This window comes from Ascaphus truei, chromosome 3, assembly GCF_040206685.1.
Source record: "Ascaphus truei isolate aAscTru1 chromosome 3, aAscTru1.hap1, whole genome shotgun sequence".
Lineage (NCBI taxonomy): Eukaryota > Metazoa > Chordata > Amphibia > Anura > Ascaphidae > Ascaphus > Ascaphus truei.
Window position 1 is genome coordinate 160,719,828 of NC_134485.1, and position 13,009 is coordinate 160,732,836.

A 13,009-nucleotide genomic window follows, 5' to 3' on the forward strand; every position below is an offset into this window, starting at 1 on the left:
TTGTAGCAATGACTATATATAGAGAGTTTTAGTCAATTCTGTCCACACTGTTTATTATAGTGTGTTGATAATATCGATTCTCTGATAGAACTTTCAGTACAGACATTATACAGTTCAGCAGTAGTATCATTTTTTGGAAGCCATTATAGAGAGATACGCACATACATTCAAATTATATATATATATACTTCAATCATAGTCAAATTTTATATATTTATTTATATTTTAAATATTTTTTCTTAAATATACAGTGGTATCCAATCCATTGCATTTAATCTTTTTGTTTCCATTAGTAAATGTTAATTCCCTCCTTAAGACACACATTTTCTGTTATAAGCCCACTGAGCATATATATTTTGGCTAATTATCCCCTCTATCTGCATATGTATAGTTACTATCGTGGTTTTCAACAGTTGATTAAGCTTTCTTTAATGCAACATCCCGTTCAGCTGTTTTAGGGGTTGCTACATTACCAATAGTGTATATATAATCCATGAGTCCAGCCCCTTCCCATCACCCTTTGAGAAAGTCGCCAAAGTGTGATGAAACGCGTCAGGGAGCGTCATCACGCATTACGTTACGTACGGACATTACGTCATCATGTGTGCGCATGAACAGGCCGGTTCGTGCGTCCAACAGCTTGAGGCCATCCAGCAAGGAGATTCTCTGAGGACTCCAGTACGATTCCGGTACACTTCTCTCACGCCCTGAACATCCTGATGATCACGGATCCTCCATCATCCTGAAACTGACGGACGTCTGAGTCAAGCAAAGATACCGGATGGTGGTGATATAATCACGACATGCTTTTAACTCTTTTACCCTTGTGAGTGCTATTTCCCCCCCCCTCCCCCTTCCCATCATTAAATATACAGTTTTATAATATGGGGCGTGCGCTCTCTCCTCTTTCTCCTATATATATATATATATATATATATATATATATATATATATATATATATATATATATATATACAGTGGTTGACAAATCACCAAAAAATCTACTCGCCACACAAAAAAATCTACTCGCCACCTAGTACCAAACGTGTGCTGCTTGGGCCAATATTTACTCGCCCGGGGGTTAAATCCACTCGCCCGGGGCGAGCAAATGTATAGGTTTGTCGAACACTGTATAATATATATATATATATATATATATATATATATATATATATATATATATATATATAGTGTAACAGAGCAGATGGCACACAAATAAAGATGAAGACAGGTGCTAGTCCCATATAGACAAATATAATCAAAGGCTCCTTACCAGGCAGACCATAGAGTCCAGAGAATCCAAAGTACACGCAGCAAGGAAGAGACAGCACACTTGGTAATGATGAAAAAATTGTATTGAATAGCAGGCACAATCACTATATATACCCATAACCATCTAACAGTGACAAACAATTAACTAAAACCAAAAGTACACACATCTGTGTGACTGCAGCCATCTCCGTCGAGGATGCGATGACATCATCACCACGCGTCTATCACACGCGCTGTCAGCAGTGAGGAGCATCATAGGTAACTAAGGGAACCCCCCTAAACCAAAAGCAACCTCTCCTGCGCATGCGTGGCGCTCAAATCCCGGCTGTATAGCAGTGAAGGGCATAATTGACAGCGCCTGGATATTGCTAGAGAAGCTATTAAGTCCTTGAAGTCTAATGATAATATCATCATCAAACCAGCCGACAATGGCGGTGGCATTGTCGTCATGAACTATGGTGACTACAGGGCTGAGATCGAGAGGCAGCTTATGGACACTAATTACTACAAAAAACTGCAGAAGGATCTCACACCGGTCTATAAGAAAGATATAGATTCCATCATCAGACTTGGTGTAAACAACCTGTGGATATCTGAGGAAACTGGCTCTTTTTTTATCCCAGGACCACCCCTTGGTCCCAGTGATTTATGTGCTACCTAAAGTGCATAAATCCATTACAAATCTGCCAGGCAGACCAATTATTGCAGCAAGAGGTTCCCTTTGCCACCCACTCTCCCAATTTGTTGACTTTTTTTACAATCTATGGTCATGAAAATGACATCATTTGTCAAGGATACGATGGCCTTTATTAATAAACTGGGCACTATTACCTTTGACATCACTGATATGTTACTGGTGACGCTGGATGTCTCCAGTCTTTACACCAATATCCCACATGGTGAGGGACTGGAGGAAATCCAAGAACATCTTTCTAATCAGTTGGAACATGACGGCCCACCCACTGAATTCATCTTATTTTTGATTGAAGTTATTCTTCACAAAAAAAATTTCAGGTTTGAACGTGACTTTTACCTCCAACTTACAGGAACAGCCATGGGTTCCAATATGGCACCTGCTTATGCTAATCTTTTCATGGACAGTTACGAACAACTACACCTTTTAAATGATGCACCCTTTGCTGATTACATTGTCCATTACACCCGCTACATTGACGATATCTTCTTGATATGGGGAGGCAATGAGGACGAACTATTACAATTCATTTCGTACCGCAACATGATTCCGTCTACTATACGCTTCACGGCGAATTACAACATGAACAGGATTCCATTTCTGGATACCGTGGTATATAAAAATGGTGGATTACCTGCAACAGAGATTTTTCAGAAACCTACAGATAAAAATACTTTGCTCTGTGCCATGAGCCATCACCCTGAGTCTCTTAAACGGGGTCTTCCCTACTCCCAGATGCTGAGGGTTAAGCGCATTACTAGCGATCCAAAGCTGGTAGAGGGTGCTTTATGTAAAATGGCTAACAGGTTTCTTGATAGGGGATATCTAAGATCAGAAATTGATATGGCCCTTATTAAATCTAGGGCCGTGGACAGGAAATCTCTCCTCTCACCACATATTGCCGGAATGGAGGCCAGCCGTATCAACATCAGTAGCACCTTCACTACCGCATCGAATGTCATTAAACGTAGCATCAAAAAGTATTGGAACATCTTGAGCAATGACCCTAAAATAGGTAGTAATTGTCAGGTACCACCTAGGATGTGCTATCGTCAGGATAGAAACCTGAGGGACTTTCTGGTGCAGACTGATCCATCCACTAAATATGCACCAGCAACCACATGGCTACAAAAGAAGCCTGGTGTATATAAATTCCATGGATGTATTAACTGTGGCTTCTTACAGATTGGCCAATCTTATGCCCATCCACATACTGGAAAACCTATACACATTAAAACCCCCATGTATTGTGAGACGAGATTCGTTGTGTATTTTATCATATGCCCTTGCGGGCTTTGTTACATAGGCAAAACTAGCTGTATGTTTAAAGAACGCATGGCTGTTCATAGGTCTACGATCAGGAAAGCGCTGATGGACTTGAACACAGGGGAGGACTACAAACTTCTTCCTGTGGCTAGACATTTCAAACAGGAGAAACATAGTCTGTCGACCCTAAGATGTATGCCCATCTTACAAGCTGTCACCTCGTCTCAAGGTGGTGACTTTTGCTGCAACTGGAGGTTAAAATGATACACGATCTTAAAACTATGTCACCTTTTGACCTCAACAAGGACTTCAGACTTGGGTGCTTCATTTAAGAACTTTATTTTTCTAGTGTCCCCCATATGGGATCATTGTGATGGCTTATTCTGATTTTTGGCATTGTCCTTATTATGGGCTTTCATTTGTATTCTTTTTTTTTTGCCCTTTAGTGTCTTGCCCTTCATTCATTTTTTTGCCCTTCGTTTATGTTTGATTTATTTCACTTAATCTTCCCTTGATTCTATGTCTTTCCATCCCTGCCTTCCACCTCCTCTTACCCCCCCTCTCCCTTTCCCCTCCCGTTCCCCCTTCCCTTTCTCTCCCTCCCTCCTTCCCTTTCTCTCCCTCCCTTCCCCCCCCCCCTTTTCCTTTCTGTCTTTTTGCCCAGCCGTAGTGTTTGTACTTTGGTACTTTTATTCATAATCACTTTTAGTGGTGTATTCACATGTAATACAGGCTGCTGCCTCCATATCCAGGCACTGTCAAGCAGCTCCAATGGAGCACTTTGGGAAGCCCCCCCCCTCTCCTCTATTATGCCCTTCACTGCTATACAGCCGGAATTTGAGCGCCACGCATGCGCAGGAGAGGTTGCTTTTGGTTTAGGGGGGTTCCCTTAGTTACCTATGATGCTCCTCACTGCTGATAGATGCGTGGTGATGACGTCATCGCATCCTCGACGGAGATGGCTGCAGTCACACAGGTGTGTGTACTTTTGGTTTTAGTTAATTGTTTGTCATTGTTAGATGGTTATGGGTATATATAGGTGGTGGTCATTGCGTAGTGAGCACTCCCTTGATAAAGGTCCTGTCCCTAGGACCGAAACGTCGGTGATTGTGCCTGTTATTCAATACACTTTTTTCATCATTACCAAGTGTGCTGTCTCTTCCTTGCTGTGTGTACTTTGGATTCTCTGGACTCTATGGTCTGCCTGGTAATGAGCCTTTGATTTTTTTTATATATATATATATATATATATATATATATATATATATATATATATATATATATATATAACCCTACCTTATCCACAGTAAATATCTGTTTTTTTTTCTCTCTCTCTATACTGCTGCGGCACAGTTTATTCGAGCATTTGCCCATTCTGTGCCGCAGCAGTAGCCTGGCGCGCGCCCGAGAGTGACGGGCGCGCGCCGAAGCAGCGGAAGAGCGCCCTCCGATCGGGGCGCTCTCCCTACCGCTGCCGGGTCCGCCGGGTCCCCCGGAACCCCCTGCCGCTGTCCCGCGATCGCGGGACACCAGGGCTCCCTCGGGGAGCCCCTGGACGCGCGTGCAGGGGGCGCACGCTCCCGAAGACGCGTGACCGCGCGTCTATGACGCGCGGCACGCCGAGGGGCGGCCACTAGCAAGCCGGGAAATCTCCCGGCTTGCGGATCTGGCCGCAGTGTAATAAACTGTGTCGCCAGTGTACACTGTTTTAGCCATTGATTCCTGTGTCAATCAGTATTGCAGACCTGAAGAAGAGAGGAGAACTCTCAAAAGCTTGTCCTATGACATAAATTGTTAGTCCAATAAAAAAGGTATCACCTAATACTGAAGAACTCATTTATTCTGCACTATCGCAACTGGACTAACAAGGCTATTTTCTGCTTTATATATATATATATATATATATATATATATATATATATATATATATATATATATATATATATATATAAAACCAATAATATATGAGTCGTGTAAAGGGCAGGTGAAGACTCAATAAACTCTATAGATGGTACATGCAAGCTTGCTGGTATCTGTACGTAAAATCAGGCTCATGCTGGAAGTTTTGCTGGTATCCTGGTGGGGGCTGATAGCAAGGGTTGCCGGAGAAAGGTAATGAATCAAACCAGTTCTAGGTGAAGCTGAAGTGATATAAATCAAAGTCCAAAACAGGGGAGTGATCTTTATGGAGCCAGATTTTGTGAGTTCACAGGAAAAAAGAGAGAGAAACGCAAGCTCTATAGCGTAACTCAATAAAACAATTTAATACATGTTACAAAGAGGGTCACTAGGACTTGCACTCACAAGGGAAGAAAAATATTTGCATGTTATAGAGAAAATCTCTACTGGAGTGACATCACCAGATGGAAGCCGAAAGCTGTTCCGATATGGCCCATCAAAGGTGACCGACAGCAGCCAGGATTAACCCAAGGAGAAGCCGTCATGGACAGTGTAGGACCGTCAGGTGGATTCCACAATGTCCTCAGTGCAGGCAAGTTCGCCAGCGGCTCATGTCTGGAGCAGCTATCACAGCTGCAGTCAAATCTGCCTCTCGCACTGGCCTCCGTCTATGCATCAATGATTGGTGAGCATTAGTCAACGTCCCAACGCGTTTCATCCTCGATAAATTATGAAAAACGCTACTCGCCAGGCAAAAAATAGACTCGCCTCCCTAAAAAAAGTGTTTTGTTTTTTTTAAAGGCATTGTACAATGCCGAAAGTGAGATTGAGCATGTCCCCTGCCTCCCTCACCCCCTCCTTATACTCTTCCTTTTCCTTTCTCACCCCCTCCTCTTCTTCTAACGCCCCTCCTTCTCCTCTCACCTCCTCTTTCACCTACTCTCACCTACCTGACTTCATTGGAGAAGGGCAGCAGAGGAGGAGGGCAGTGGGAGAAGAGGATAGAGGAGGAGGACGTCTGGAAGCAGCGGGAGAAGAGGACGAAGAATGACAGGAGTGGAACAGGGCAGCAGAGGAGGACTGTGAATGGCGATGGTGGAAGTTGACTGAGGGCCACCGGAGCGGCACAGAGGAGGAAGACAGCGGGCAGTAGGAGAAGAGGACTGAGGACAATGTGACTGGAGCGGGACAGCACAGGAGAACAGCCTGGGAGGAGCTGTGCTGTAGCAGCAGCAGACCCCGGAAGCCACACACTGTCTTCCTCGTTTACTGCTCTTCTCCGCTCCCGTGCTCTATTATTAATGTTAATGAAAAAAGCTACTCGCCTGCTGGTAATATCAACTCACCATGGGCGAGCACTGTGTGTGTGTGTGTGTGTGTGGTTTTCTGGGTATGCACCTTAACCCTGGCTGTGCTCAAAGCTGTGACCATGCAGCAAGCTTAAGCCTATAGGGAACCATGTTAAAAATGGGTTTTGAAGCAAAAAGTGGCACTGTGCGCTCATTTGCATGTCATTTCCCAGAATTCCTTGCTGCAGTGGAAGTGCTGTGTGCTGGGTGATTATGGGGAAAGGCGGGGTTGCAGACCTGCCTAAGACATGCAGATGAGCATACACTTGTATTTACATTTGCATATTTGCTTTGCTGTGGAGGGTTTTTGTCACTTTTTTTACTCACCATAACACTTTTTAATATATATCTTTTATAATAATATATTTTTTACAATATATATCACTTTTAATATGTTAACACATACCACATAGCATATCTTTACACATGTTCACGGTCAAACATAAATTTGGTTCAACAGTTATCATACACTAAACATTCACATGTTATTCCATATTCACATGTACACACACTTTTTCCAGTACTGAGCCAACATTCCATTAGTTGCACACTCAACACATTAGTCAAGTTATATAATTTTTATAGTTCACATGTATTAGTCCCTTTTCTGTTATGGTTTAGATTTTGTCCAAATAATATCATATGAAAACGTGTCTGTCACATTGGTACATGTATTGTATATATGTATGTATGTATATATATATGTATGTGTGTTCAGGTATGAAAATGGGTATATTTATTGATTATGCCTTTGTTATATCTATGTCCACCTCTCCATTCACCTCCTTGTTTTTTATTCAATGGATGTTTGTTTTTTATTCAATGGATTTTTATTCAATGGATTTGTAGCAATGACTATATATAGTGAGTTTTAGTCAATTCTGTCCACACTGTTTATTATAGTGTGTTGATAATATCGATTCTCTGATAGAACTTTCAGTACAGACATTATACAGTTCAGCAGTAGTATCATTTTTTGGAAGCCATTATAGAGAGATACGCACATACATTCAAATTATATATATATATATACTTCAATCATAGTCAAATTTTATATATTTATTTATATTTTAAATATTTTTTCTTAAATATACAGTGGTATCCAATCCATTGCATTTAATCTTTTTGTTTCCATTAGTAAATGTTAATTCCCTCCTTAAGACACACATTTTCTGTTATAAGCCCACTGAGCATATATATTTTGGCTAATTATCCCCTCTATCTGCATATGTATAGTTACTATCGTGGTTTTCAACAGTTGATTAAGCTTTCTTTAATGCAACATCCCGTTCAGCTGTTTTAGGGGTTGCTACGTTACCAATAGTGTATATATAATCCATGAGTCCAGCCCGTTCCCATCACCCTTTGAGAATGTCGCCCGAGTGTGATGAAACGCGTCAGGGAGCGTCATCACGCATTACGTTACGTACGGACATTACGTCATCATGTGTGCGCATGAACAGGCCGGTTCGTGCGTCCAACAGCTTGAGGCCATCCAGCAAGGAGATTCTCTGAGGACTCCAGTACGATTCCGGTACACTTCTCTCACGCCCTGAACATCCTGATGATCACGGATCCTCCATCATCCTGAAACTGACGGACGTCTGAGTCAAGCAAAGATACCAGATGGTGGTGATATAATCACGACATGCTTTTAACTCTTTTACCCTTGTGAGTGCTATTTCCCCCCCCCCTCCCCCTTCCCATCATTAAATATACAGTTTTATAATATGGGGCATGCGCTCTCTCCTCTTTCTCCTATATATATATATATATATATATATATATATATATATATATATATATACACACAGTGGTTGACAAATCACCAAAAAATCTACTCGCCACACAAAAAAATCTACTCGCCACCTAGTACCAAACGTGTGCTGCTTGGGCCAATATTTACTCGCCAGGGGTTAAATACACTCGCCCGGGGCGAGCAAATGTATAGCTTTGTCGAACACTGTATATATATATATATATATATATATATATATATATATATATATATATATATATAGTGTAACAGAGCAGATGGCACACAAATAAAGATGAAGACAGGTGCTAGTCCCATATAGACAAATATAATCAAAGGCTCCTTACCAGGCAGACCATAGAGTCCAGAGAATCCAAAGTACACGCAGCAAGGAAGAGACAGCACACTTGGTAATGATGAAAAAATTGTATTGAATAGCAGGCACAATCACTATATATACCCATAACCATCTAACAGTGACAAACAATTAACTAAAACCAAACGTACACACATCTGTGTGACTGCAGCCATCTCCGTCGAGGATGCGATGACATCATCACCACGCGTCTATCACACGTGCTGTCAGCAGTGAGGAGCATCATAGGTAACTAAGGGAACCCCCCTAAACCAAAAGCAACCTCTCCTGCGCATGCGTGGCGCTCAAATCCCGGCTGTATAGCAGTGAAGGGCATAATTGACAGCGCCTGGATATTGCTAGAGAAGCTATTAAGTCCTTGAAGTCTAATGAGGCTATCATCATCAAACCAGCCGACAATGGCGGTGGCATTGTCGTCATGAACTATGGTGACTACAGGGCTGAGATCGAGAGGCAGCTTATGGACACTAATTACTACAAAAAACTGCAGAAGGATCCCACACCGGTCTATAAGAAAGAAATAAATTCCATCATCATTCTTGGTGTAAACAACCTGTGGATCTCTGAGGAAACTGGCTCTTTTTTATCCCAGGACCACCCCTTGGTCCCAGTGATTTATGTGCTACCTAAAGTGCATAAATCCATTATAAATCTGCCAGGCAGACCAATTATTGCAGCAAGAGGTTCCCTTTGCCACCCACTCTCCCAATTTGTTGACTTTTTGTTACAATCTATGGTCATGAAAATGACATAATTTGTCAAGGATACGATGGCCTTTATTAATAAACTGGGCACTATTACCTTTGACATCACTGATATGTTACTGGTGACGCTGGATGTCTCCAGTCTTTACACCAATATCCCACATGGTGAGGGACTGGAGGCAATCCGAGAACATCTTTCTAATCAGTTGGAACATGACGGCCCACCCACTGAATTCATATTACTGTTGATTGAAGATATTCTTCACAAAAAAAATTTCAGGTTTGAACGTGACTTTTACCTCCAACTTACAGGAACAGCCATGGGTTCCAATATGGCACCTGCTCATGCTAATCTTTTCATGGACAGTTACGAACAACTACACCTTTTAAATGATGCACCCTTTGCTGATTACATTGTCCATTACACCCGCTACATTGACGATATCTTCTTGATATGGGGAGGCAATGAGGACGAACTATTACAATTCATTTCGTACCTCAACATGATTCCGTCTACTATACGCTTCACGGCGAATTACAACATGAACAGGATTCCATTTCTGGATACCGTGGTATATAAAAATGGTGGATTACCTGCAACAGAGATTTTTCAGAAACCTACAGATAAAAATACTTTGCTCTGTGCCATGAGCCATCACCCTGAGTCTCTTAAACGGGGTCTTCCCTACTCCCAGATGCTGAGGGTTAAGCGCATTACTAGCGATCCAAAGCTGGTAGAGGGTGCTTTATGTAAAATGGCTAACAGGTTTCTTGATAGGGGATATCTAAGATCAGAAATTGATATGGCCCTTATTAAATCTAGGGCCGTGGACAGGAAATCTCTCCTCTCACCACATATTGCCGGAATGGAGGCCAGCCGTATCAACATCAGTAGCACCTTCACTACCGCATCGAATGTCATTAAACGTAGCATCAAAAAGTATTGGAACATCTTGAGCAATGACCCTAAAATAGGTAGTATTTGTCAGGTACCACCTAGGATGTGCTATCGTCAGGGTAGAAACCTGAGGGACTTTCTGGTGCAGGCTGATCCATCCACTAAATATGCACCAGCAACCACATGGCTACAAAAGAAGCCTGGTGTATATAAATTCCATGAATGTATTAACTGTGGCTTCTTACAGATTGGCCAATCCTATGCCCATCCACATACTGGAAAACCTATACACATTAAAACCCCCATGTATTGTGAGACGAGATTCGTTGTGTATTTTATCATATGCCCTTGCGGGCTTTGTTACATAGGCAAAACTAGCCGTATGTTTAAAGAACGCATGGCTGTTCATAGGTCTACGATCAGGAAAGCGCTGATGGACTTGAACACAGGGGAGGACTACAAACTTCTTCCTGTGGCTAGACATTTCAAACAGGAGGAACATAGTCTGTCGACCCTAAGATGTATGCCCATCTTACAAGCTGTCACCTCGTCTCAAGGTGGTGACTTTTGCTGCAACCGGAGGTTAAAATGATACACGATCTTAAAACTATGTCACCTTTTGACCTCAACAAGGACTTCAGACTTGGGTGCTTCATTTAAGAACTTTATTTTTCTAGTGTCCCCCATATGGGATCATTGTGATGGCTTATTCTGATTTTTGGCATTGTCCTTATTATGGGCTTTCATTTTTATTCTTTTTTTTTTGCCCTTTAGTGTCTTGCCCTTCATTCATTTTTTTGCCCTTCGTTTATGTTTGATTTATTTCACTTAATCTTCCCTTGATTCTATGTCTTTCCATCCCTGCTTTCCACCTCCTCTTACCCCCCCTCTCCCTTTCCCCTCCCGTTCCCCCTTCCCTTTCTCTCCCTCCCTCCTTCCCTTTCTCTCCCTCCCTTCCCCCCCCCCCTTTTCCTTTCTGTCTTTTTGCCCAGCCGTAGTGTTTGTACTTTGGTACTTTTATTCATAATCACTTTTAGTGGTGTATTCACATGTAATACAGGCTGCTGCCTCCACATCCAGGCACTGTCAAGCAGCTCCGACGGAGCACTTTGGGAAGCCCCCCCCCCCTCTCCTCTATTATGCCCTTCACTGCTATACAGCCGGAATTTGAGCGCCACGCATGCGCAGGAGAGGTTGCTTTTGGTTTAGGGGGGGTACCTTAGTTACCTATGATGCTCCTCACTGCTGATAGACGCGTGGTGATGACGTCATCGCATCCTCGACGGAGATGGCTGCAGTCACACAGGTGTGTGTACTTTTGGTTTTAGTTAATTGTTTGTCATTGTTAGATTGTTATGGGTATATATAGGTGGTGGTCATTGCGTAGTGAGCACTCCCTTGATAAAGGTCCTGTCCCTAGGACCGAAACGTCGGTGATTGTGCCTGTTATTCAATACACTTTTTTCATCATTACCAAGTGTGCTGTCTCTTCCATGCTGTGTGTAATACACATATTATATAACACAATATAGTGTGTAATATATGTATAATATATATATAAAACCAATAATATATGAGTCGTGTAAAGGGCAGGTGAAGACTCAATAAACTCTATAGATGGTACATGCAAGCTTGCTGGTATCTGTACGTAAAATCAGGCTCATGCTGGAAGTTTTGCAGGTATCCTGGTGGGGGCTGATAGCAAGGGTTGCCGGAGAAAGGTAATGAATCAAACCAGTTCTAGGTGAAGCTGAAGTGATATAAATCAAAGTCCAAAACTGGGGAGTGATCTTTATGGAGCCAGATTTTGTTAGTTCACAGGAAAAAAGAGAGAGAAACGCAAGCTCTATAGCGTAACTCAATAAAACAATTTAATACATGTTACAAAGAGGGTCACTAGGACTTGCACTCACAAGGGAAGAAAAATATTTGCATGTTATAGAGAAAATCTCTACTGGAGTGACGTCACCAGATGGAAGCCGAAAGCTGTTCCGATATGGCCCATCAAAGGTGACCGACAGCAGCCAGAGATTAACCCAAGGAGAAGCCGTCATGGACAGTGTAGGACCGTCAGGTGGATTCCACAATGTCCTCAGTGCAGGCAAGTTCGCCAGCGGCTCATGTCTGGAGCAGCTATCACAGCTGCAGTCAAATCTGCCTCTCACACTGGCCTCCGTCTATGCATCAATGATTGGTGAGCATTAGTCAACGTCCCAACGCGTTTCATCCTCGATAAATTATGAAAAACGCTACTCGCCAGGCAAAAAATAGACTCGCCTCCCTAAAAAAAGTGTTTTGTTTTTTTTAAAGGCATTGTACAATGCCGAAAGTGAGATTGAGCATGCCCCCTGCCTCTCTCACCCCCTCCTTATACTCTTCCTTTTCCTTTCTCACCCCCTCCTCTTCTTCTAACACCCCTCCTTCTCCTCTCACCTCCTCTTTCACCTACTCTCACCTACCTGACTTCATTGGAGAAGGGCAGCAGAGGAGGAGGGCAGTGGGAGAAGAGGATAGAGGAGGAGGACGTCTGGAAGCAGCGGGAGAAGAGGACGAAGAATGACAGGAGTGGAACAGGGCAGCAGAGGAGGACTGTGAATGGCGATGGTGGAAGTTGACTGAGGGCCACCGGAGTGGCACAGAGGAGGAAGACAGCGGGCAGTAGGAGAAGAGGACTGAGGACAATGTGACTGGAGCGGAACAGCACAGGAGAACAGCCTGGGAGGAGCTGTGCTGTAGCAGCAGCAGACCCCGGAAGCCACACACTGTCTTCCTCGTTTACTGCTCTTCTCCGCTCC